Genomic DNA, 23,913 nt, shown 5'->3' on the forward strand with positions numbered 1-23,913 from the left:
CTATTGACATAGCCATATGGTTTGTACTGATTTTATAATTGAAATGGTCAATTCTACTGATAGTTTTCTTAATCTTGAACCAACTCTGTATTCCTGTGACAAAAAAAAAACTGGATCTTAGTTAGTGATCTTAATAATATAATGCTGTAATATACTTACTACCATTTTATTTATAATTTTTTTTCATTAATATCCATTAGAGATATTGGTCAATAGTTTTCTCTCTATTTTAAGTCTTCCTGGTTGAGGAATCAGTACAATATTTGTTCTATTGAAAGAGTTTGGAAGGATTTCTTCTCCTATTTTTCCAGATATATTTTTTAATATTGAAGTTAACTGTTCTTTTAATATTCAGAAGAATTCACTTATGAATCCATCTGGCTCTGGGACTTTTTAAAAAAGTAATTCTTTGATGACTTGTTCAATTTATTTTTTCTGTGTTGGGGCAATTTAAATATTCTGTTTCCACTTTTGTTAATCTAGGTAATTCATATTTTCCAAATATTTGTATATTTCACTTAGATTCTTACATATATTGGTATATAGTTGGTTAAAATAACTTCCAATTATTGCTTTAATTTCTTCTTCTTTGGTTGTGATTTTGACTTCTCCATTCCTGATACTGATAATTTGTTTTTTTTTTTTCTTTGTTTTTTTTTTAAATCAAGTTAACCAATAGCTTAACATTTCTCTCCCTCTGTTCAATGTCTTCCTAAATTTGATTGTTATTAACTGTGCCCCTCTATAAGCCCCCCTGCCTTGCAATTTTCTGGATTTCTAATTTGGTGTTTCATTGGGGATTTTAATTTGGTCTTTTTCTAGATTTTTTTCCCTTAATTTTAGTTACATGTCCAATTAATTGATCTCTGTTATTGATATAAGTATTTAGAGATGGAAATTTCCTCATATGTACCTTTTGGACTATATCTCATGAATTTTGGTATATTGTCTTCCCATTGTTATTTTCTTTAAAGAAATGCTTTTTTGTTTCTGTAATCTATTATTGTCCCATTCATTCTTTTTTTTTAAATTTGAATGAGTTTATTTAGTCAATTTAGAACATTTTTCCTTGGTTACAATAATCACATTATTTCCCTCCCTACCCTCCTCCTACTCTTCCTGCAGCCAACTCGCACTTTCATTGGGTATTACTTGTGTCCTTGATCAGAACCTATTTCCATGTTGCTGTTTACACTAGGATGTTCATTTAGAGTCTACATCCCCAAACATATCCCTTCGACCCATGTATTCAAGCAGTTGTTTTTCTTTGGTGTTTTTACTCCCACAGTGTTTCCTCTGGGTGTGGATAGCAGTTTTTCTCATAGATTTCTCCTAGTTGTTCATGATCACTGCATTGCCACTAACAGAGAAGTCCATTACATTTGATTGTACCACAGTGTATCAGTCTCTGAGTACATTGTATTCCTGGTTCTGCTCCTCTCATTCTGCATCAATTCCTGGAGGTTATTCCAGTCCCCATAGAATTCCTCCACTTTATTATTCCTTTAAGCACAGTAGTATTCCATCACCAACATATAAGTTGTTCAGCCATTCCTCAATTGATAGGCATCCCCTCATTTTCCAATTTTTGGCCACCACAAAGAGTGCAGCTATGAATATTCTTGTACATGTCTTTTTCCTTATTGTCTCTTTGGGGTACAAACCCAGCAGTGCTATGGCTGGATCAAAGGGTAGACAGTCTTTATTCGCCCTTTGGGCATAGTTCCAAATTGCCCTCCAGAATGGTTGGATCAATTCACAACTCCACCAGCAATGAATTAATATCCCTACTTTGCCACATCCCCTCCAGCATTCATTACTTTCCTTTGCTGTTAAGTTGGCCAATCTGCTAGGTGTGAAGTGATACCTCAGAGTTGTTTTGATTTGCATCTCTCTGATTATAAGAGATGTAGAACACTTTTTCATGTTCTTATTAATAGTTTTGATTTCTTTAACTGAAAACTGCCTATTCATGTCCCTTGCCCATTTTTCAATTGGAAAATGGCTTGATTTTTTGTACAATTGGTTTAGCTCTTTAGAAATTTGATTGATTAGACCTTTGTCAGAGGTTTTTTAATGAAGATTGTTTCCCAACCGTTCATTCTTTAATATTGTTTTTATTTCCATTTAATTTTATTCTTTCTAATGCCCTTTGTTGAGTGTAATTTTAATGCGTTATGATCAGAAGGGTATGAATTTAACATTTCTGCTTCTGAGCAATTTTACACCATATTATGTGGTTATTTTTTTTCTGAAAGTGTCATGTACTGCTGAAAAAGAGATGTATTACTTTACATCCCCATTCAGTTTTCTCCAGAGGTCTATTATATCAATCATTTCTAAAGATTTATTTGCCTCCTTAACATCTGTTTTGGTTTTTAACTTTTGGTTGTATTTTTCTACTTCTGAAAGGGGAAGGTTGAGGTTCTCTACTAATTACATTATATTTTTCTTCATATAACTTATCCTCTAGGAATCTGTATGCTATGTCATTTGGTGCATGTATGTTTTTGTACTGATTTTTATCATTGTCTATGGTGCATTTATATCAAAATATAATTTTCATCCTCATATATTGTGATTAAATTGATTTTTACTTTTGCTTTATCTATGAACATGATTGTTGCCCCTGCATTATTTACTTTAGCTGAGATATTGTAGGTTCTGCTCCAGTCCCTAACTTTTGATATGGGTGTCACTCCTGTATAATTGAAAAGCTGTTACCCTAAAAAAGAACTACATTTCCCAGGAACCCACTGACTTCTTGTCATTATGTAATAGGTAGGTGATATTAGGCAGGGATGTGGATGATCCCACTTCTTTATTTCCTGTCCAAGCTTGGTGGTGGTAAGGCAGGTGTTTGAACTGGCTGATCAGTCATGGGCATGGGGTTTTTATTTTGTATTTTCTTTATTCCTTGATTTCTAATTATCTTTAATAAACCTCCATGAAATATAATATTTCTATTATGAGAGATTATAATTTAATTTTTATAGTTGGTGATCACAAAGGGACACAAAACTCTCAATTTTTTTTAAGATGGCCTAGATAATTTTTTAAGCCACATTTCTCCTGCCAAGGCTTTTTGCCCTCCCCACCCACCCCCACAAACTCCAACTCTCTTTGAAGCTACTGCATTTTTGTTTTCCTACTTTTTGCCCTGTTGCCTACTCTCCTTACTGGCCAGGATATTTTTAGCTGGGGTACTCTTATCAAAGAAGAGATAAACTGCTCCTCTAGTCTAGCTGCTTGAGTCCTTCATTCCTCATTCCTCGCTGCTCACTCTGGTGTTGCTGATATTGCTTCCTTAAGTCTCTGATCATAATTGCTCATCTGGCATCCAGTTCCAGGCCCCTAGCAGCTCTGCTCCCAATATTGGCCTCTGACCAGACCATGATCCCTACTGCTATTGCTGATTGCTGCCACCAAGAAGCTAAGAGTCAGGGCAGATGATAAAAAAACTGGGGTGCTATTTCCTTAGGCAACAATTAGCCTCCACATGGCAGAGTGCCTTGGGGGAGGGGAGAGGGTGAGGAGAAGGAAGAGACACTTCCAAAAAGGAAATTGATTATAAATGTGGCTTATTCTATGAAAGAGCAGTGCATTACCTATTTCATACAGCTTCTGGCTTTAGTATTTTTTTTTCATGAGTGCACTGATCCTTTCACATATCTTTCCTGAGATTCAGGGGAAAAATTCATCTCCCTGCAACTCTTTGCCATTTGGGTCTGCTTAGATTGCGATTCCTAAATCCCATATTTTCCCTTGCTATGGAAGATCCCACAGTGCTGACAATAGAGATCTGAATTTTAGAAAAAAGGAACTTTAAAATGTCTGGAGGGGAAATTTTAAGTCTTTTCAGACTCCATTTTTTTAAATGAAAGTCTCTGTATCTTATTTTACTTTACTAATTATTTTTTAAGATTTAATTTGTTGTTTTAAGTTCATATATTAATGTATTCAGTACTATTCTGTTACACTGAATCAGTTTAATCTACTGTATTTTAACTACTGTTATATTCTGTTACCTTTCCCTTATAACTATAATGAACAAATATTATTGAATGAGGCCATATAAAAACAGCCTTTTTCCTATTTTAGCTTTGTAAATTGTCACATAGATGATGATGGATGGATTTTATCAAATCTGGTTAAATTATGTCCAAACTTTGGAGAATTTAATGAGCTAAGAATTGAAAATGGTAATTCTAAGGGGTTTTCAGAAATAATTTTAGTAACTAATAGATTCTGAATGGATGATTTAATATATGTATACACATACATATATTAAAGGATGCTGTATTAAAGGTAGAGAAACAAAGAAATGCTCCTACCAAGATTTTTCTATGAATCATGAAGCTGAAAAAAGAGCTGCTGAAAAACATCTTCAAGTTAATTTACTTCAACCAGAACAATCTACATTTCTTGGTGATGTTCTAGACCCAAATAAGTTTTACTTTGTTTAAAAATATATTTGCCAAGGTTGAAAAATTTGCTATGTCTGTAAAAATTGTGAAAAATATCCATCAGATTATAGGGGATTTTTTTTGGTCATAGAGCAACTTATATGAAATATGAGAGTGAGTTTGTTTGCTATTCTGGGATATTGTGAATTTTGGGGACTTCGGTGCTTATTTGAATGTGCATTATCTACTGTCTTACTGTTTTATTCTGAAAATAATTTGTACTCACCCAGTGGTTACATTAAAAAGGAAATGGATCTCAATTTTGGGTGAGAAATCTTTGTATTCTATATTTCCTTAGCTGACACAGTGTGTCGATGATAATAAGCTATATATCTTTGAATTTTAAAACTCTTTCATTATTGTTTTTGCTTGTAGGTGCAATATACTATTTCAGTGTTATTTTTTTTCTCTCCTTTTTGTATTTGAAGCTCATGTCACCAGTATTGAGAAGATTTTATTTAACCTTTTTGATTTTGTAGTAATATGTTTAAAATAGATTTTCCATAATGTCATTGCATACCCAAGAATATTTAGTCTATAAAAATGATGCCACTGATTGTTTAAAAAAATTATGGGACATTGCTTAATGATTCTGTCTTATTCCAAAACAAGAGAATACAAAAAGATCAATTGCACAGTGCCATAGAAGCACAAAGCTAAACTGCATAGTGCCAATCTTGTATAAGGTCAAAGAAACCAACCAATTCTGATGGGATTGATGAAAATTTTGAGCCAAGACAAGAGAAATTGAACTTGTTTGGGGTTCGAGGTTGCATCTGTTTAACAGGTGTTAAAGGCAGGTTTTCCTTGTTCCACATTCTACCAAGCATCTCAAAATTGGCTCCTACCTGACTCCTATAATCTAGTCCCTTTTCTGTCTTTCATGGTGCTGCAAAATTTCTATAGTCCTGGCTTGGGTAAATGCATAATTGCTTAAATCACTTTGATTGGGCCCTGATTCAAGGACCTGTTATGGATTTATTTTTTTGTTTACTTAGAATTTTTATACATAAATTTTCATAGTCTATATTTCATTCAGAAATTGCCTTTCTCTTTTATTTGGTTTTATTTTTTGATGTTTTGATTTCTCTGTGAATTGATTCATATACATCATAACTCAGCCATGCATCCCTAAGTGATCCTTGTGTTTTTCAATCATCCTCTTCAGAGAGTGGTATGTATAATTATTATTATTTTAAATTACACAGTTTAAATTCTTTTTGAGAGTAATTTTAGGCTAAGAAACATGATACCTCTCCAAATCCAGAAAATGAACTCATTGGAGAAGGCACCATGAAGATGCCTCCACAGACCACAAGCTGCCCCAGAAGATCCAGATTGAACTTTAAGATGTGGTGATTTGAACTGGGTGGGATTGACTGCATTTGTTTTCTATGTAGATTCTTATGCTGAAGGAGATTTCCCCAAACTGGCTTTTTTTTCTAATGAGCCTAGCAATCTTTGGTTTTGTTCTCTTTTCCTTTTATCCCCAAATTATTGTAATTTCAAAGTTGGTTATGTTTACAAGATCCACTGGAGAGACCAGTATTCCAGGGACCTCAGGGGGCAATGTATAATTGAAAATCTGTTACCCTAAAAACGAACTACATTTTGGAGGGGCCCATTGACTTCCTGTCATTACATACTTCCTGTAGCAAGGGGATATTATCCAGGGATGTGGAAGATCCCACCTCTTTACTTTTTGTCCCAAGCTTGGTGGTGGTAAGATGCGTAATTTTACTGGCTGATCAGTCATGGGCATGTGGTCTTTAATTTGTATCTTCTTCATTCCTTGATTTCTAATAATCTTTAATAAACCTTCATAAAATATAATATTTCTATTATTAGAGATTATAATTTAATTTTTAAACTCCCAGCTTTAAATGAGTTTCTTATAAACAGATTATTGTGATATTCAGTTTTTTAATCCACTCTGCTATCCTTTCCATTTTATAGGTGATTTAACCCCATTTACATTTACAGCTAAGATTTCTAATTGTGTTTCCTTCCATCTTATTTTCCTACTGTTAATCTTCTCTCTCACCTTTTTGGTCTGTCTGGCTTTAGAATCAATACCATAAAGTAACTTGGTAAAACTCCTTTTCGCTTATTTTGTCAAATAGTTGTATAGTATTGAAATTAATTGTTCTTTACATGTTTTATAGAATTCACTTGTGAATCCATCTGGTCCTAGAGATTTTTCCTTAGGGATTTCCTTGATGACTTGTTCAATTTCTTTTTCTGAGTTGGCATTGTTTAAGTATTCTATTTCCTCTTTCATTAATCTAGGCAGTTTTTATTTTTGTACATATTCACCCATTTCACCTAGATTGTTATATTTATTGCCATATAATTGAGCAGAGTAGTTCTTAATAATTATTTAAATTTCATTTTCATTAGAGGTGAGTTTTCTCTTTTCATATTTGATACTATTAATTTGATTTTCTTCCTTCTTTTTTAAATTAGTATAGTACTTTATCTAATTTATTTGTTTTTTCAAAGTATCAGTTCCTAGTCTTATTTATTAGTTCAATAGTTTATTTGTCTTCAATTTTATTGATTCTCCTTTAATTTTTATAATTTCCAATTTAGTTTTCTTTTGGGAATTCCTAATTTGTTCTCTTTGTAGTTTTTTAAGTTGTATGCTCAATCTATTGACCTCTTCCCTATCTAATATGTTGATATATACACAGTGATATCAAATCTCCCCTGAGTACTGGTTTTCATCACATCCCATAGATTTTGATAAGTTGTTTCCTCATTGTCATTCTCTTCAATAAAATCAGTAATTGTTTCTTTGATTTCTCCTTTGATCAACCAGTTTTGAAGGAGTAGATTATTTAGTTTCCAGTTAATTTTAAATTTAACTTTCCACAAGAACTTATATAGATTATTATTGCAATAGGATCTGAAAAAATGCATTTATTATTCCTGCTTCCCTAAATTTGTTTTTAATCTTTTTATGGCCTAGTACATGGTCAGTCTTTATATATGTGCCATTTGCTGCTGAAAAGAAGGTATATTCCTTCTCATCCCTATTTACTTTTCTACAGATATCTATTAGCTCTAATTTTTCTAACATTTCATTCACTTCCCTTATTTTTTTGTTTGATTTATCTAGTTCTGATAGAGGAATATTATGGTCTCCCAATTGCATGATTTTAATATTTATTTCCTCCTTAAGCTTCTTTAATTTCTCCTTTAGAAATCTGAATGCTGTATCATTGGGTGCATATATGTTAAATATGACATTTCTTCATTAATTACACTGCCTTTCATCATGATGTAATTACCTTCCTCATCTCTTTTAATAAGATCTATTTTTCTTTAACTTTGTCTGAGATCATAATTCTTAATCCTGCCTTCTTTGTCTCAGTTACAGCCCAGTAAATTTTGCTCCACTCTCTTACCTTTACTTTGTGCATGTCTACCTGCCTCAAGTGTATTTCTTGTAGAAAATGTAAGGTAGGATTCTGTTTTTTAATCCATTCTGCTAACCTCATCCTTTTTATTGGTAAATTCGTCCCATTCATATTCACAGTTATGATTACTGTCTATTTCCCTCAATTTTGACTTCCTCCTTAGATTCTGCCTTTTATCTTATCCCTCTGACTCGCCCCTCCAATTATTCATTTTTAGTCTATCTTCCCCCTTTCTCCTCCATAATGTTACTCCTTTTCTCAGTCCCATCCTTCTTATTTATTTCCATCTTACTATAGTGTCTTCTAAATGACCCCTCAACTTCTCTTTCCCTTGTATTTCTCCCCTCCCCACCAGCACATTTATCATTCTTTTACTTCTCATTCTGTTTTTGAGGCCTATTGTTTTATCAATGAGGTGTTTCATATTTTCCTCAATTTTTTCATTCTTTTCATTTTGTTTTATAGACTCTTGATGCCTTGTAAAGTAATTTGTTTCTAGGGGTTTCATTCTAATTTGTAAAGATTGAATTTCATCCCTGGCTTTTTAATCATCCTTTTTGTTTTGGACTGTTTTTCTTTGTAGGTAGTCTTTTACTTTCTTTGCCTTCTTTTCAAGCTGGTCAAATCTGGCTTTTCAAGACACTATTTTTTTTTTAGTTCATGTGCCTCTGTTTCCAAATGCCCTATTTTGCTTTTTAAGTTCTTTTTTCCAATTTTCTTCAGCTTCTTTTAATTGTTTTTGATTTGTTTTTTGAGTTCTTCCAAAGCCTGTGTCCAATTAGCTAGAGTTTCTGCATTTTTGCTTGGTGTTCTTTGTTCCTCCTTTGTTTTATTTGCTCATTGTTTGTTACCTGGATAGAAGCTGTTGATTGTAATATATTTTTTTTCTTTTTCTCTTGTTTACTTATATTTTTTCCTTCTTTTCCCCATCATTGGCTGTCTTCTTGCTCCTCTCTTATTTGCTAGATCTGTGGATTTGGGCTTTTCTTTTCTGAAGGGGCTCTTTCTCTGCTCAACTGACTAACTGGATAAGGATGATGCAGTTGGCCTATTGTATTAATGAGTCCTGAGACCAGATCTTCCTCAGCTGCCAATAGAAGTTGAGGGTATATGCAGTGGTTCTCAACCTTTCTAATGCTGTGACCCCACAATATAATTCCTCATGTTGCAGTGACCCCAAACCAAAAAATTATTTTGGTGGCTACTTCAAAACTGTAATTTTTCTACAGTTATGATTCAGAATGTAAATACCTGATATGCATTATGTATTCTCATTGCTACAAATTGAGAGGTTGAGAACCTCTGGTATAGAGGCTGAAAGGTAGTTACCTTTGGGCTCCTCTCTTCATTTTTGCCAGCTGACTCACTGCCAGCTGCCTGGTCAGAGTCCTGAGCTCCCAGTCTTGGTACTAAGGTCCTCTATCACCGTGGGATCCCTGTCAGCTGGATTCTTACAGTGACTTTGAGCACAGTAGATAGGGGAGGGGTGTTGGAGATTGGGCTTCCCTGTTCTCTGAAGGCTTCTTATCCTCTCTATTGCTAGATTGGATTAAGCCTGTTCTGCAGGAACTGAATGTGTCCTGAAGCCAAAAACCTCCAGAGTCAGAAGCCCAAGACTGAGGAGCTGTGGCTGAAGCCTGTACAACAAAGCTGCTCTCCCCTCTTCCCCTCTCCTCCAGCTGCCTCCCTATCAGTTGCGGCCAGAGCACTGAGCCCTGTGTAGCTCCAGCAGCAAGGCACTCCCTCCGGCTGGTACCTTCCCTGAGACTCCAGCACCAGCAACAAGGCCACAGCCTTAACATAGTAGGTGGCAGAAGGGTCCTAGGACCTCCTTTATTTTCCTTAAACCTGTGAATTCAACCTTCTCTGTTTACCTTTTATGTTGAATTGAGCAGGAGGGGTTCCCTGTTCTCTTCTGTTGTTAATTTGTTTTTGTGTCCCCCTCGAAGTGCTTTGTTTCTGATTGTTGTGGAAGGGTTTTCTCAGAGGTCTTAGCTTTTGCTACTAAGCCACCATCTTGCCTCCTGGAAGTTCCTGAGATCATCTTTAAATGACCTTCTATTTTTTATGATTTTATGATAAGAAGCCAGTCTCATCATTCAAATCTTCCACTTGCTTAATATGGTAAATTATTACCAGCTTAGATGGGTTATCAGTGACTCAATTCCTTGACCAAAGTGAACTATGAGCAAGAGACAACAGTCCTTATAACCATCCAAGGAATGGCCCTATAACAACAATCCTAGTAGATTTATCTTGTTTATCCTACCTAGGAATTTGATTGTATGTTTATTTAGATATAAAAATGCTTTAGGAGAGGTCAACAATAAAGCCTTATAGAAATGAATGACTGATAGGATGGTAACAATGACAGTGATGGTAATGATGAGATTTTTGGATATGAAATCTACTCTTCTAAGGAAATTAGAATTCTATGGTACCATGAAACAAAGAAAGGTAGATTGTTTCCTTATCCTTCTTTTAATATGTGGTCATTACTGCCTCTCATCAGCCTCTGACCCACAAATTCAATCAGCATGCTTTCCTGGAAGCCAGCTTTTTCTTGAGGTTCACCTACAGGGTAAGACAGAAAATATATTGGCCAGAAATCAAAGATGCTGCAAACATCCTCAGCTCAAATTACTTTAAGCCCATATTTCTATTAAATTTCCAGTAAAGTAAGCTCAATAAATCATAACATTTGAAATTAATTGTTTCAATGAGCCATTTAATTTTGTACAATATGTTGCTTTGGATGTACAGGAGCTAAATATTTATGAGTTGATTATTTCAAAAGCAGTCAGATTTGTTAAGAGCAGTAAGTTGATAACTTCTTTCATGATTTGCCCAAGAATGCTTTATTGGTGTTGTTCTGTCATTACTAAAGTTCTAAAGTCTCTGTTCCTCTCCTTTAACATGCTTGCATTAAACTAGGGAAACAGCAATTCCTCTGATATAGCAGTACTCATCATTCATTCTTACGTGTAGCTCAAAATTACAATTTCTATAAAATATCTCCATAATGTATTCCTATCCACACAAGAAAATATTGAGTTGATAACATCAAAATGTTGATGTTAAAAAATAAAAAACAATAAAATTGGGTAATAGTATAATATAATAGATATGATGCTGAATTTGGAATCACAATGACCTGGGTCCAAATTTTACATCAAACACTTAGTAGTTGCGTGGCCCCAGTTAGGTCAGTTAATCTCAGCAGGTTTCAGTTTCCTCATTAGTAAAAGTTTGGATTCAATGGCCTCTAAGGTCTTTCCCAAATCTAAAATTATAATTTAATAAAATATTACAAGAATCAGGAAAAGGCCTGAATTGTAGGTGTTGAATTCTCTGTGAAAGTCAAGCAGAACAATATGGATGAGAACTGCACAGGATAAAGAATTACGGAAACTTACAGTTTACTCTGTTACACCTATATTCTATGTGGGTCATCTTTTATTAATTAATTGATCAGACCTTAATCCTCCTTATCTCAATGGACTTCAGAAGCTCCCTACTGATTCCTGCATAGGGCTCAAATTCCTTTAATTCTTCAGTACAATGTTAACTTGTTGGTTCTATCTTAACTCACTTTACTCCTTTCAGCTATTCTATTCTCAAGCCAAACTAAAAACATTTATCCCAAGAGCAGATCCTGTGTACCCTCAGCTCCATCTTTTATGTTCTATCTGGTTCCTCTGTCTGGAATGTGTCCCCACCATGTTTACCTATTATAATCTAATCCTCGTGGATTAGATTACTCATTTGACTTTATTGTAGCTCCCCATTTTTTTCCTTTTTGGTATAATTTATTTTTAATACATAACAACATTTGTAACAATATTATAATATATAATTTGTTATAAATATATAATTATTATAATAAATATGCTTATCCAAGAGAAGCAAAATCTCACATCAACTATATGAAAAAATCTAAGTCTGATTCCCTCTCTTCCACCCCTATATTCTTCCCAAGAAAGCAGGTAATATGGTTTATATAGTATACACATTATCATATAAAACATACTTCCTTGACATATTGCTAAGAGTAGAGAAGAATTCAGGAAGGAAATAAAGTAAAGAATGGCATGTTTCAATCTGCATTCAATTCCCATCTGTTCTATGACAGCAAATAACCTTTTTTGATGTGAATGAATCTCAAGGAGTTGTCCTGGATCCTTGCCTTGCTCATAATATTTAAGGCATTAACAATAAAGGCCAGTTCAGATGTTATCTCCTCCAGGAAGCCTTCCCTATTTTCCATTTTCCATTAATGACCTTTTTTGCAACAATCATACAGAATTTTTATTTGTAGCTCTCTATACTATCAAATTACATATTCTGGCTATTTGGCTAGTACTTATCTTACTATCCTTATATGAACTACCCATATAAGAATCTTTCTATCAAGCACAGAAGTCAGTGCCAGTAGAAGTTGTAGTTCCTACCCCAATTAATTTGTAGATCCATTGAAATAACTCTCAATTACACTGAATTTAGTTATTAGTTGTATTCTTCAAAATTACATGCATATTTATAAACTTTCATATGTGATTGCTGTTATCATCTGCAGTAATGCCTGTTAAAAATTCCTATGTCTTCAGTCTTCTAGATAATCTTCCTGAGGATATAGATCATATGTTTTTTGTTTGTTTGTTTGTTTGTTTGTTTTTTTCTAAAATGTGTCAAACAACCCACCTTCATATCTGGGAATTGCTCCTTTCACCCCACAACTGAAGCTCCACCTATTGCATAATGTTTTACCTGACTCCTCCTCCTACCTTTATTATCCTGCCTATAAAATTACTCTGTGTATACATTTAAGTATTAACTGAGAAATGTAAGCTCTTGGAGAATACAAGTGATTTAATTTTTATATAACCAGTTCCTAGTACGGTGCCTGGAATATGGTGGATGGGAATTTACTACATTCTTGCTTGAGTATCTTTTTACCTATCTCTATCTTTCTATGGCTCTCTCTATCCATTTAACTATCTGATCATCTATCCATCTCTCTCTCTCTCTCTCTCTCTCTCTCTCTCTCTCTCTCTCTCTCTCTCTCTCTCTCTCTCTCTCTCTCTCTCTCTCTCTCTCTCTCTCTCTCTCTCTCTCTCTCCTGTCTCTCTAAGTCTCTTTCCATCTCCCGAGACTCTGTCTCTGTCTCTATCTCTGTCTCTGTCTCTCTCTCTGTCTCTCTCTCTCTGTCTCTGTCTGTCTCTGTCTCTCTCTCTCTCTCTCTCTCTCTCTGTCTATCTCTCTCTCTGTCTGTCTCTGTCTCTCTCTCTCTCTCTCTCTCTCTGTCTCTGTCTCTATCTCTGTTTCTCTGTCTCTGTTTATCTGTCTGTCTGTCTCTCTCTTTCTGTCACTCTCTCTGTCTCTCTAACTGTGTGAACAACTCTTTTAAGTATCCTTTGCTGGATATCAATTTTGCCTTACTAACCCAATGATGAAAGTTTTTTTTCTTTATTCCATCTTTTCTGGTAAAGTCATTAGCATACATATTTCCAAATATCATCTTAAAGAATATAAATCCCAGCTCTCTATATCCAACCCATATCTCTCCTTTGAGCTTCAATTTTGCTTAACCAACCGCCTATTGGATATTTCCAATTGTCTGTCCCCACAGCCATTTCAAATTTAATATTCCATGTCAACTTGTCAACTTTCTTTGGATGATCTCCAGATTCCAAGCATTTAACCTATTTTCCAGAGACACTTTTAAAATTATTTTCAAGACTACTTTAGCAGCAGCTGCTATCCATTTACACCCTGCATTAAAACTGTAGATAATTGTTTTCCATTCAGTAAAGCAGGTCTAGCAAGGCTAATAGGTGACAACCCTATGTTTGTAATTATTTTCTTGTATTTTAAACAATGTAAATAACATTGTAATTATTTTTAAAATGTTATGAATTGAATTGTTAAGTAATTTGAATGTCCTTTATCATAATGGAATTTCTAATAGTTCTTACTGTATCTTAGTTGTTCCTGATTAAGAAGAGGTCCAAGTTCTGCAGAATAAGAACTATGTTGCTCACTAAAGAATAAAGTAGTAAAAAGATTCACCCCTCTTTCTTTTAAGCTTTTATTAAGTTTCAGCCAGTTCTCTGATGATGTCTTTCATTTCACAAACCTCCCTTAAGCACCTTCTCTGTTCAACTTGCTGCCTTTTGAATTGGTGATCCTCCTGACATGGATTGCCTTGTTCTCATGCAAAGATAACACTCAGGCCCAGCACTATCCCAGCTCTTTTCTATGAGGCTATGGATTGTTTATCTCACAAACACATAGGCATCACCCTGCTATTCACCTTTTCACACTTTCCTGTCAACAGCTGACATTTATTATCTGCAGGGAGAAAGAGATTAGCCTAAGCACACCTTTCCCTATGATTAATGCTAGGAATGATCATTTCAGGCTACCGTTTCACAAAAGAAACAAATGCATGTCTTTAAGGATTATTGAAAATCAAAATGTGTCATCTGCTGCTTGAAAAAGGAAATTATCCAATGTGGGTTTGTTGCATTCCACATAAATACAGATACCATTTAGATGCAGCCAGTATTCATTCATAAAGCAGGCAAAGTATGAGGATGGGATTCAGACTCATGGCAGCACCAAACAAGGAGTCTGTGGATGGGAAGGCATCATACTATGAAGATTAGAGTGTGTAACTGAGAGATAGAAAGAATCGCTTCCAGTCTGAGCTTTGTCGCTAATATTCTATGACCTAGAAGAGGTGTCTTAACCTGTGTGGGGCTTCGTTTTCTCTTTTTGTAAAATGAGGTGGGTTATCCTAGATCAGAGGTTCTAAAATTCTTTGTGTTTTGGTTCCCTTTGGAATTCTGGGGAAATGTATGGACCTCTTCTCAGAAAAAAAAAATGTTTTTCATAAAAATAAAATGCAAAGTGTTACAAAGGAAACCAATTATACTGAAATGCAGTTAGCATTTTTCTTTTAAGTTCATAGTCTCTGGGTTAAAAATCTCTGCTCTAGATAACCTCTAAAACAATTTCTATATTAATGAGTGTCTTTATTTTTTACTTCGTAATATTATGCACCTAGCTGTGTTTCCTTCCTTTCTTTCTTTTCCTTCCTTCCTTCCTTCCTTCCTTTCTTTCTTTCTTTCTTTCTTTCTTTCTTTCTTTCTTTCTTTCTTTCTTTCTTTCTTTCTTTCTTTCTTTCTTTCTTTCTTTCTTTCTTTCTTTCTTTCTTTCTTTCTTTCTTTCTTTCTTTCTTTCTTTCTTTCTTTCTTTCTTTCTTTCTTTCTTTCTTTCTTTCTTTCTTTCTTTCTTTCTTTCTTTCTTTCTTTCTTTCTTTCTTTCTTTCTTTCTTTCTTTCTTTCTTTCTTTCTTTCTTTCTTTCTTTCTTTCTTTCTTTCTTTCTTTCTTTCTTTCTTTCTTCCCCTCCCTCCTTCCTTCCTTCCTTCCTTCCTTCCTTCCTTCCTTCCTTCCTTCCTTCCTTCCTTCCTTCCTTTCTCCCTTCCTTCCTTCCTTTCTCCCTTCCTCCCTTCCTTCTTGCCTTCCTGCCTTCCTTCTTCCCTCCCTCCTCCCTCTCTGTATTCATCCCTGTCTGTTTGATTTACTCATTATTTTCCAAATAATTTTTTGTTATTTCATGGTGTGGATGGCAATGCAGCTTCAAAGAAAGGAAGTTGTAGGTTCAAGAAGCCCCTTATTCCCCCAGCATGCCTCTATGCTGAGAGAACAATGTTTGAAGGGTTCTCACATAAAAGAGGGATTAATTTTTTTCCTGGGCACTATGGAATAGAAGTAGGAACAATGGTGGGGGTTTGTGGGGAGGGCTGAATTTAGATGATCAATTTTGGCTCAATGTAATGAAAAACTTGCTAAGAATGTTACCTTAATATGAAATGGGTTGCCTTCTGATCTTGATATAGATAACTCACACAAACCATCTATTATCCATTTGAGATATTATTGAGAATATCATACTTGATCTGTACCCAATCAAATAAATGGTAATGAATATCACCCCCATACTACAGATGTGAATGGAGATGCATCAAAGTATGGAAGCTAGATGGTGGGACTCAGCAATAGAAAGCCTGGCTTCCACTCTCAGCTTTGTCACTAATGTTCTATTACCTAGAAGTGGTCACTTCACCTCCTTGGACCTTAAAGAATGTTAGGCTAAATGCAATAGATGTTGGTCAAAAAGCAGTGCACTTGACCTCAGACAATGTGAAGAGCTTTAAATTTCATTATATTATGGAAAGAGCAGTATCTGTCAAATAGTGGACAGTTGCTAAAATCCTTGAAACAAGTTCTACTGATATCAGGCCTATTATCTCTCTGCTATATTGTGTGACTTTTCAAAGAGAGAAATTCGAAAGGAATGCATCAACTAAAACCAAATTCCTGGCCTTTATTTAATGGATACAAAGAATTTTTTTTTCTATTCAAGGCAATTTTTCTTACTAGAAAAGTTTCCTATAAAATACAACGGAACTTAATTTGATGAGCAAAATTTCAGAATAAACTGCACTATATTGGGATTTTCTTGTGATTTTAATTTCTCTTATATTCCTTCTCCATTATTAGTTTTATTTCTAACCCTAAGGAACAAAGGACTTTTCTATCTCGATTGCATCTGAAAACTTCTATAAGTGTTGGCTCTTCCATTAAAATATTAACTTGAGATCTTGCATTTTCTTGCTAGGCTATTTGTATTCCTTACACTGAGCACTTTTTATAAAAGATATATATATATATATATATATATATATATATACAGAAAGATGTATATATAACACATTTTTATTTGCCTCCTTTGTATAAAGTGTGCATATTATATATATATATATACACACATATATATATATATATAATGAGTGAAAACATTTTCATGTGCTTCCTTTTTTATAAAGTATATATACATATTATATATAACACATTTTATTTGCTTCCTTTGTAAAAAGAGTGTGCATATATATAATGAATGAAAACATTTTATATATAAAAGAAGCACATAAAAATGTTTTCACTCATTATAAACAAAAATAAATTGATTATGCTCGATTGTCCTTCTAACTGTCACCTGAAATCTAACACTAAAGAATAAATATTATCAAACTTTTAATAAAATTACTGAGGAAGGAGGTAGAAAGGAACTCTTTAAATTTCCAGGACCCAGCTCAAATCTAGACCTTTCCTGCTGAAATCAGGACAAGGGTATGTTGTGTTAGATAGTGTTCATTGAAATGATAACATAGATCCAGAGTGACAGGGACGAATGGGTGATGGTGGATTAGTGAGAGAGGTCAAAGGTGGCCCCTTGGGCTCCCCAGCACCTGACAGTTTGATATTGACATCACCAGTGGACAACAAGGCCCAGCCACCTGGAAGTGGCCTGCTCAGTGGTAGAATGGGGTCCTAGAGAGAGCTTGTCTCAGTAGGTTGTGTCACATGTCAAAGAGAAGCCACCATGGCAGATGGGGAGACTTTGACAGCAGCCTCTGAATTGTGCCAAGTGGAGAAAGGCTTGTCAGAGAGCATGAAAGCCAAGTGGACTGGGGACTGTTTCTGCACCAAATATTTCTAGGAACTCTGAAAATAACACAGGTTTATCTGGGATCTCTCCATCTGAGGGATTCAGCTATAACTCATAAGTGCTATGGCAGAGTGTTCAAAGCAGAAGCCATCTATTTGCTTTTCAAAAGGAATGGTGATAGATTTTAAAGTGGAGGATAATTGGTATTTAAACCTGGGCTATTTCTGAATAATTGAAGGTAGTGGAGGTAGAAGGGACAAGCAGTACCAGAGACATTCTGGAGAGATTTGAAAGGAAAATAACTTGAGGGCAGTATTTTAGTCCATCAGCCAACAGGTTATTTATTGAGAATTGTCCATATTAGGAGTTGAGTGAAGGAGTGTAGATACACAGAAAAGCAAATACATCTGACTTTGCCCTCAAGGAGCTCATTTTCTAATGGAAACACATGCAAATCACTTTGTACAAACAAATATATATGTAACATGGAAGTTTTTGAAGAGGAATATTTACCTCAAAAATTAATCACAAATATACACAGTCCCTTCCAACATTGGGAGGCATCATCCCCCTTCCCACATGTACCATCTTGATTTCCTGGGCACAGGAAGAGGATTTCTTTTCTTTTTTTTTTCTTTTTTTTTTGTTTAGCTCCATTCCTTTAGAGCAAATTTTATTTCCAAGTATCAAATCCACCTTAGACTTGAGTCCCAGGTACCCTGACTTCTCCAGACTTCCATGACTGCTTACCTGGCTGCTTCCTCACCCCACCAACAATCCTGGAGCCAAACTCACCATTTTTCAATTCTCAATACTTTGGGGATCACATCAGCCCCCTGAAATTGAGGACAGACAATACATAACAAAAACAAACACACCCAGGCCCATTTCCCAAAGATGGAGTAAAAGAAAAAGAACATGGGAAGGGACAGGGCAGGGGAAAGAAATTTTTCCCTTCTCAACAATTCTGTTTAGTCTCAGCAGATGCCAAGATGCAGGAAACCAAAGGAAACTACACCACACATGTTGTCAGGGACTGAGAGAGATCCATGTTGGGTAAACTAGGCATGCTCAAAAGCCTAATTTATCTATCTGTCTATCTGTCTGTCTATCTATCTATCTATCTATCTATCTATCTATCTATCTATATATATATATATCTATCTGCCTATCTATCTATCTACCTATCTATCTATCTATTTCCATCTCTGTCTGTCTATATATGTCTATCTATTCATCTATCTCCATCTATCTATCTATCTATCTATCTATCTATCTATCTATCTATCTATCTATCTATCTATCTGTCTATCTATCTATCTGCCTATCTATCTATCTATCTATCTGTCTGTCTGTCTGTCTGTCTGTCTGTCTATCTATCTATCTATCTATCTATCTACCTATCTACCTATCTATCTATCTATCTCCATCTCTGTCTGTCTATATATGTCTATCTATTTATCTATCTCCATCTATCTATCTATCTATCTATCTATCTATCTATCTATCTATCTATCTATCTGTCTGCCTGTCTATATGTATGTCTATTTGTTTATCAATCTGTCTATCTATCTATCTGTATGTCTGTCTGTCTATCTATCTGTCTATCTATCTAAATATGTTTATCTGTCTGTCTGTCTATCTATATCTATCTACATATCTATCAGTCTATCTCTATCTATCTCTCTATTTCTCTATCTACCTATCTGTCTGTCTGTCTATATCTGTCTGTCTTTCTCTATTTGTATCCATATCTATATAGCTGTCTACTTATTCGTATCTACATATACATACATATGTATGGGATATACACATATATTATGTACATATATATTTATATGTGAGTATGTACATTTTGTACACATATTAATGGAAGGCATCTCAGGGGGAAGGCACTACTAGTAAAGAAAGATGGGAAACAGAGACCAAAGGCCTCATGAAAGGAGGATAGACTTAAAGTCATCTAACTTGCTTTTGAATCCTTCCTCTGAATATAAGGTTGGTCCCCTGGGCAAGCCAGCTTCTTCATCTGTAATACAGAGATGATATGACCTCTGCTTCTTTCATGTTGGTCTCTAGACCAACCCCTTTATTTCATTGACTGAATGAGGAAATTAAAACTGAGAAGTGAAAACACTCAAATCTACTCTAAAAAAAGCAAAAAGTGGGAGACCTAGATTTGAACTCATGTCTAATGATGCCCTTTCCCTTGCATCAGAAGTTCTTATGGGGAAAGTTATTTATAAATCTTTAAAATGCTATAAAACTATAACCTAGTGTTTCTATAAGAGGCATTGACATTAAGTAGGAAGAACATAGGTCTATAACTTAATAGACAGATAATTTTTAGAGAATTGCCTGGGACTAAAAGAACTTAATGTATTTCAACTAGTTAAGTGGTCAGAAGAAGGGTTCCAACCTCTTTCTCTCTCTAACTTTCTTTTCTCTTAACTCCAGATCTAGAACTCTATCTACTATATATTACCTCCCTTTACCTTTCTCATTAAGGGTGCTTCTTAAAGTGAAATTAATTAAATCTGAAAGAGTTTTCATTCCAATAGTAGGAATAAGATGTGTTCTTATATTTTCATGAGGTACAAATAGGTGTGTATTATATATATATATATATATATATATATATATATATATATATATATAAATTAATCATCTTCAACCAGGACATTTTTATCTTCCCTGGAATGATCTACCTCCTCACTTCTGCCTTATATATTCCCTGTCTTCCTTCAAGACACCTCAAATTTCACCTATTGCCAGTCTCTTCCACTCCTCTGTCACATATATTTTATATGTATAGAGTTATTTAAACATGAATAGCCTCATTAAATTATTATCTTAATAAAGGAAGGGACTATGTCTTTTCTTTTCTTTCTTTTTTTTTATTCCCTGCATTTAGCCCTGTGCCTGGCACTTATTAGATACTTTAAACAGTTTGTAAAATTGTAAACAGATGAAAGAGAAATGCCACTCTCTCCCACTTTAGGTAGAGGTGGAGGGATATGAAACAGCTTTCTGGGAAGGGTACCAAATAAGCTAAGAATGATGTTCACTGGAGGTAAAGGAAGGATCCTAGGGTCAGAAAAATATGTCAGTAGAGGTAGGGAATTGGAGAAATTTAGGGTGCATATGGAAATGGAGAAGAGCCTGGTTTGGTTCGTGTGAAAATTCCATATGACAGCAAACAGAATAAGCTAAAGGTGAAAAGTAGGTTGGCAACAGACACTGAAGTCAAACAGTAAAGACCATAAATGTCAAGAAGGAAAAAAAACACCAAAGATAGATAGACAGGGAGAGACAGACAGACAGACAGACACAGAGAGAGAGATAGACAGACAGACAGAGAGAAAGAGAAGAGAAAGAGAGAGACAGACAGAGAGAAAAAGAGAGAGACAGACAGACAGACAGACAGAAAGAAAGAGAGAGAGAGAGAGAGAGAGAGAGAGAGAGAGAGAGAGAGAGAGAGAGAGAATTACATTGGTTAAGAAATATGTGTCAATTCAATTAAGCAGTTCCATTTCAAAATACTATGTTAGGTCCTAGGGAATACAGAGAAGGAAAATGCTAAAGTCTAAGATTTTGAGCATTTTAATGACCAGTGCAGGGAAGGGGACACAATGTATACAAGTGAGTATGATACAAAGGAAGTGAAGGGGCCCAAATGAGAGAGAGAGAGAAAATACTAACAACATCCATTTCACAAGGAGTCATTAAACCCCCGTTATGTGTATTAAAAACTAGTTGAGATATAAAGTTCAAGACAACATCCCTGCCCTCCTGAAATTTCACTGTTAGACTCTGGAGAAATGGGTTGAAAAGTGAGACCTGTAGAATGTGCCAGAACACATTGACCTATAATATCCTGATATTTCAAGACTATCATAGTTTTTCTTGATACCAGAGAGAGAAAAAGGAACGGCACAGGAAAAATTAGCTTCTTAGATGTAGAGAAGGAAGAATCACAGATGGAAAATTAGCCTTATAGTGGAAGCCATTGAGCTGGCATGGAACACCCTGGTATGAATGAGAGAAAGGGAGAAAATTTAGGATGACTTGGAGTCCATGGGGCTCTAACAGAGGAAGAGAGACTATGGTTATGAGAATCACACAGAGATAGTGACCATTCATACAGTGGGACCATGAATTTTGAGGATGGGGAAACAGTGAGTACCATCCACAACAATAATAATAGTCTTTCTAGAGTCCCTGCTGTGTGCCAGGAACTGTGCTAAGTGCTGGATAAACATTATCTCATTTGATCCTCACAACAATATTGCTGAGATTCATACTGAGGTAGTGTCCATTATAAATTAGAACTTGCCTAAGATCATAAAGCTAATTAGTATTTGTATCCAGAAATAACTTGAGCATTTCTGACTCCTGTGGATGGAAAGGTGGTGCAGTGGACAGAGCACCAAGCTTGGAGTCAAGAAGACTCATCTTTTTGATTTCAGATCTCGCCTCAGGCACTTAATAGTTTTGGGATAACAGGTAACTCTTTTGCCCCTATTTGCCTCAGTTTCATCTAGAAAATGAGCTGGAAAGGGAACTGGCAAATTACTCCAATATTTTTGCCAAGAAAACCCCGATTGAGGAAAATGAAAAGTTGGACAAGTTTGAAAAATGATTTCTGATTCCAGATCTGTGCCACTTAGATGACAAAGATGTAATTTTATACCAGGACAAATAGCAGGAATGTGTGGGTATGTGTGTGTTGCATCTCGTTCATGTACCCACATTGTGTATTATGTGGGGTAGGGCAAGAAGTTCCTGCAGTTTTTTTATTCTTCCTAATTTGGAGTTGCTCTGTTACCATCTAACAAGTGTTTATTAAATGGCAACTTCTGAAGAACAGAGTTGGCTGTCAGCTTTCTCTAACATTTAGTGACACCTGTTAATTTATAGTTGGACTGAATATTTAATTGGTGGTCACCAGGAATTTAATTTCTAAGTCCCCGAATGAATTACTCAAACAAATGAAATCTGTGGTACTTTATTTATGAGGGAAGATATTAAGGTAGAGAGAAAAAGGAGGAGAGAGAGAGAGAGAGAGAGAGAGAGAGAGAGAGAGAGAGAGAGAGAGAGAGAGAGAGAGAGAGAGAGAGAGAGAGAGGAGAGAGAGAGAGAGAGAGAGAGAGAGAGAGAGAGAGAGAGGAGAGAGAGAGAGAGAGAGAGAGAGAGAGAGAGAGAAAGGGAGAGAGAAGGAGAGGGAAAGGGAGGGAGAAAGCGCAAGAGAGAGCTCTGTCTTCCTCAGAACCAGGTAGAAAAAGCCCCAGCCAGGGGAAAGGAGTCTCAAGACAGAGGGTCTTTCTCGGAGGTTCACACTTCCAGAAAGGGCAAGGAAACTAAGCTTTTACATTCACCGCAGTGACTGTCTAAAAGGAAAGCAGTCTGAGGTCTCCTGCATGAGCTCCCCCAGGGGTCCAGTTCCACAGCCAAATTTCTTCATTCCAATTCTGAGCGACTCTCTTCACTCCAGCACTGAGTGATCTGATTAATTCACTCCAAGTCCGAGAGTCTCTCTTTTCTCCATTCGAGAGTCTTTCTTCCAGTCCAACTCTGAGTGACTGATGATCCTGTGTGTCTCTGTTTTCCACTATTTAAAGACCTGTTTCTCTACTATCACCTCCCCTAAATTTTACATCTACAAATCACAGCAGATTCTCCTCTCCAGGACTGCCCATTCTTTCACATGTGGGTCACAGACCTCCCACTCAATGTATGAAATGGTTGTCCATACCTTTTTGTGGTTAGTTCACACCTTTTTGTAGTTAGTTCATACCTTTTCATGGTTAAAATGGGTAGATCTACTTTAAGTACTGGGTTTACACTTTGGGAATTAAAATCTAAAAGTAGACAGGGGATTACAATTTAATCTTCACAATAAAGGAAGAGCTAAGTACCTTCATTGTTACAATCAGGAGAGAGCTAAATTCAATCTTCACACTCCTAAATAAAATTTAGGTTGTTCTTCCTTAATTATAGCTCTGGGGATCCAAATGGAGAAACGCCTAACCACCTTACCTACATAATTATGAACCTTGATAAATTCTGTTTGGAGAAAACAAAGATCTTGAGCCATCTAGGTAACTGAATGGCAAATTCTTGAATCCCATTGAGTATTCATATGAGAAATGGGTAGAGTGGAGAGTTTGGCGTTGGATGAATCATAACTTCACTGAATGTGAATGAAATAAGTGGTAATTTCTCGACTGCCAGTAAATATCTTTAAAAAGACTTCTGACAAATAATAGGAGAAGACACACACAAAATGCTAGAGGCTACTATGTCGTGCAGTAAATAAAGTAATGGGTCTGGAGAAGAGAAGATGAATTCAAATCTAAGCTCAGACATTTATTAGCTGTGTGACTCTGGGCAGGTCACTCAACCAATGTTGGCATTAGTTTCCTTACCTGAAAAATAATAAAATATGATTTTATTAATATTATAATTAAATGTAAATTATAATAGTAATATTTATAATTATTTACAA

Source organism: Monodelphis domestica, chromosome 1, assembly GCF_027887165.1.
Source record: "Monodelphis domestica isolate mMonDom1 chromosome 1, mMonDom1.pri, whole genome shotgun sequence".
Lineage (NCBI taxonomy): Eukaryota > Metazoa > Chordata > Mammalia > Didelphimorphia > Didelphidae > Monodelphis > Monodelphis domestica.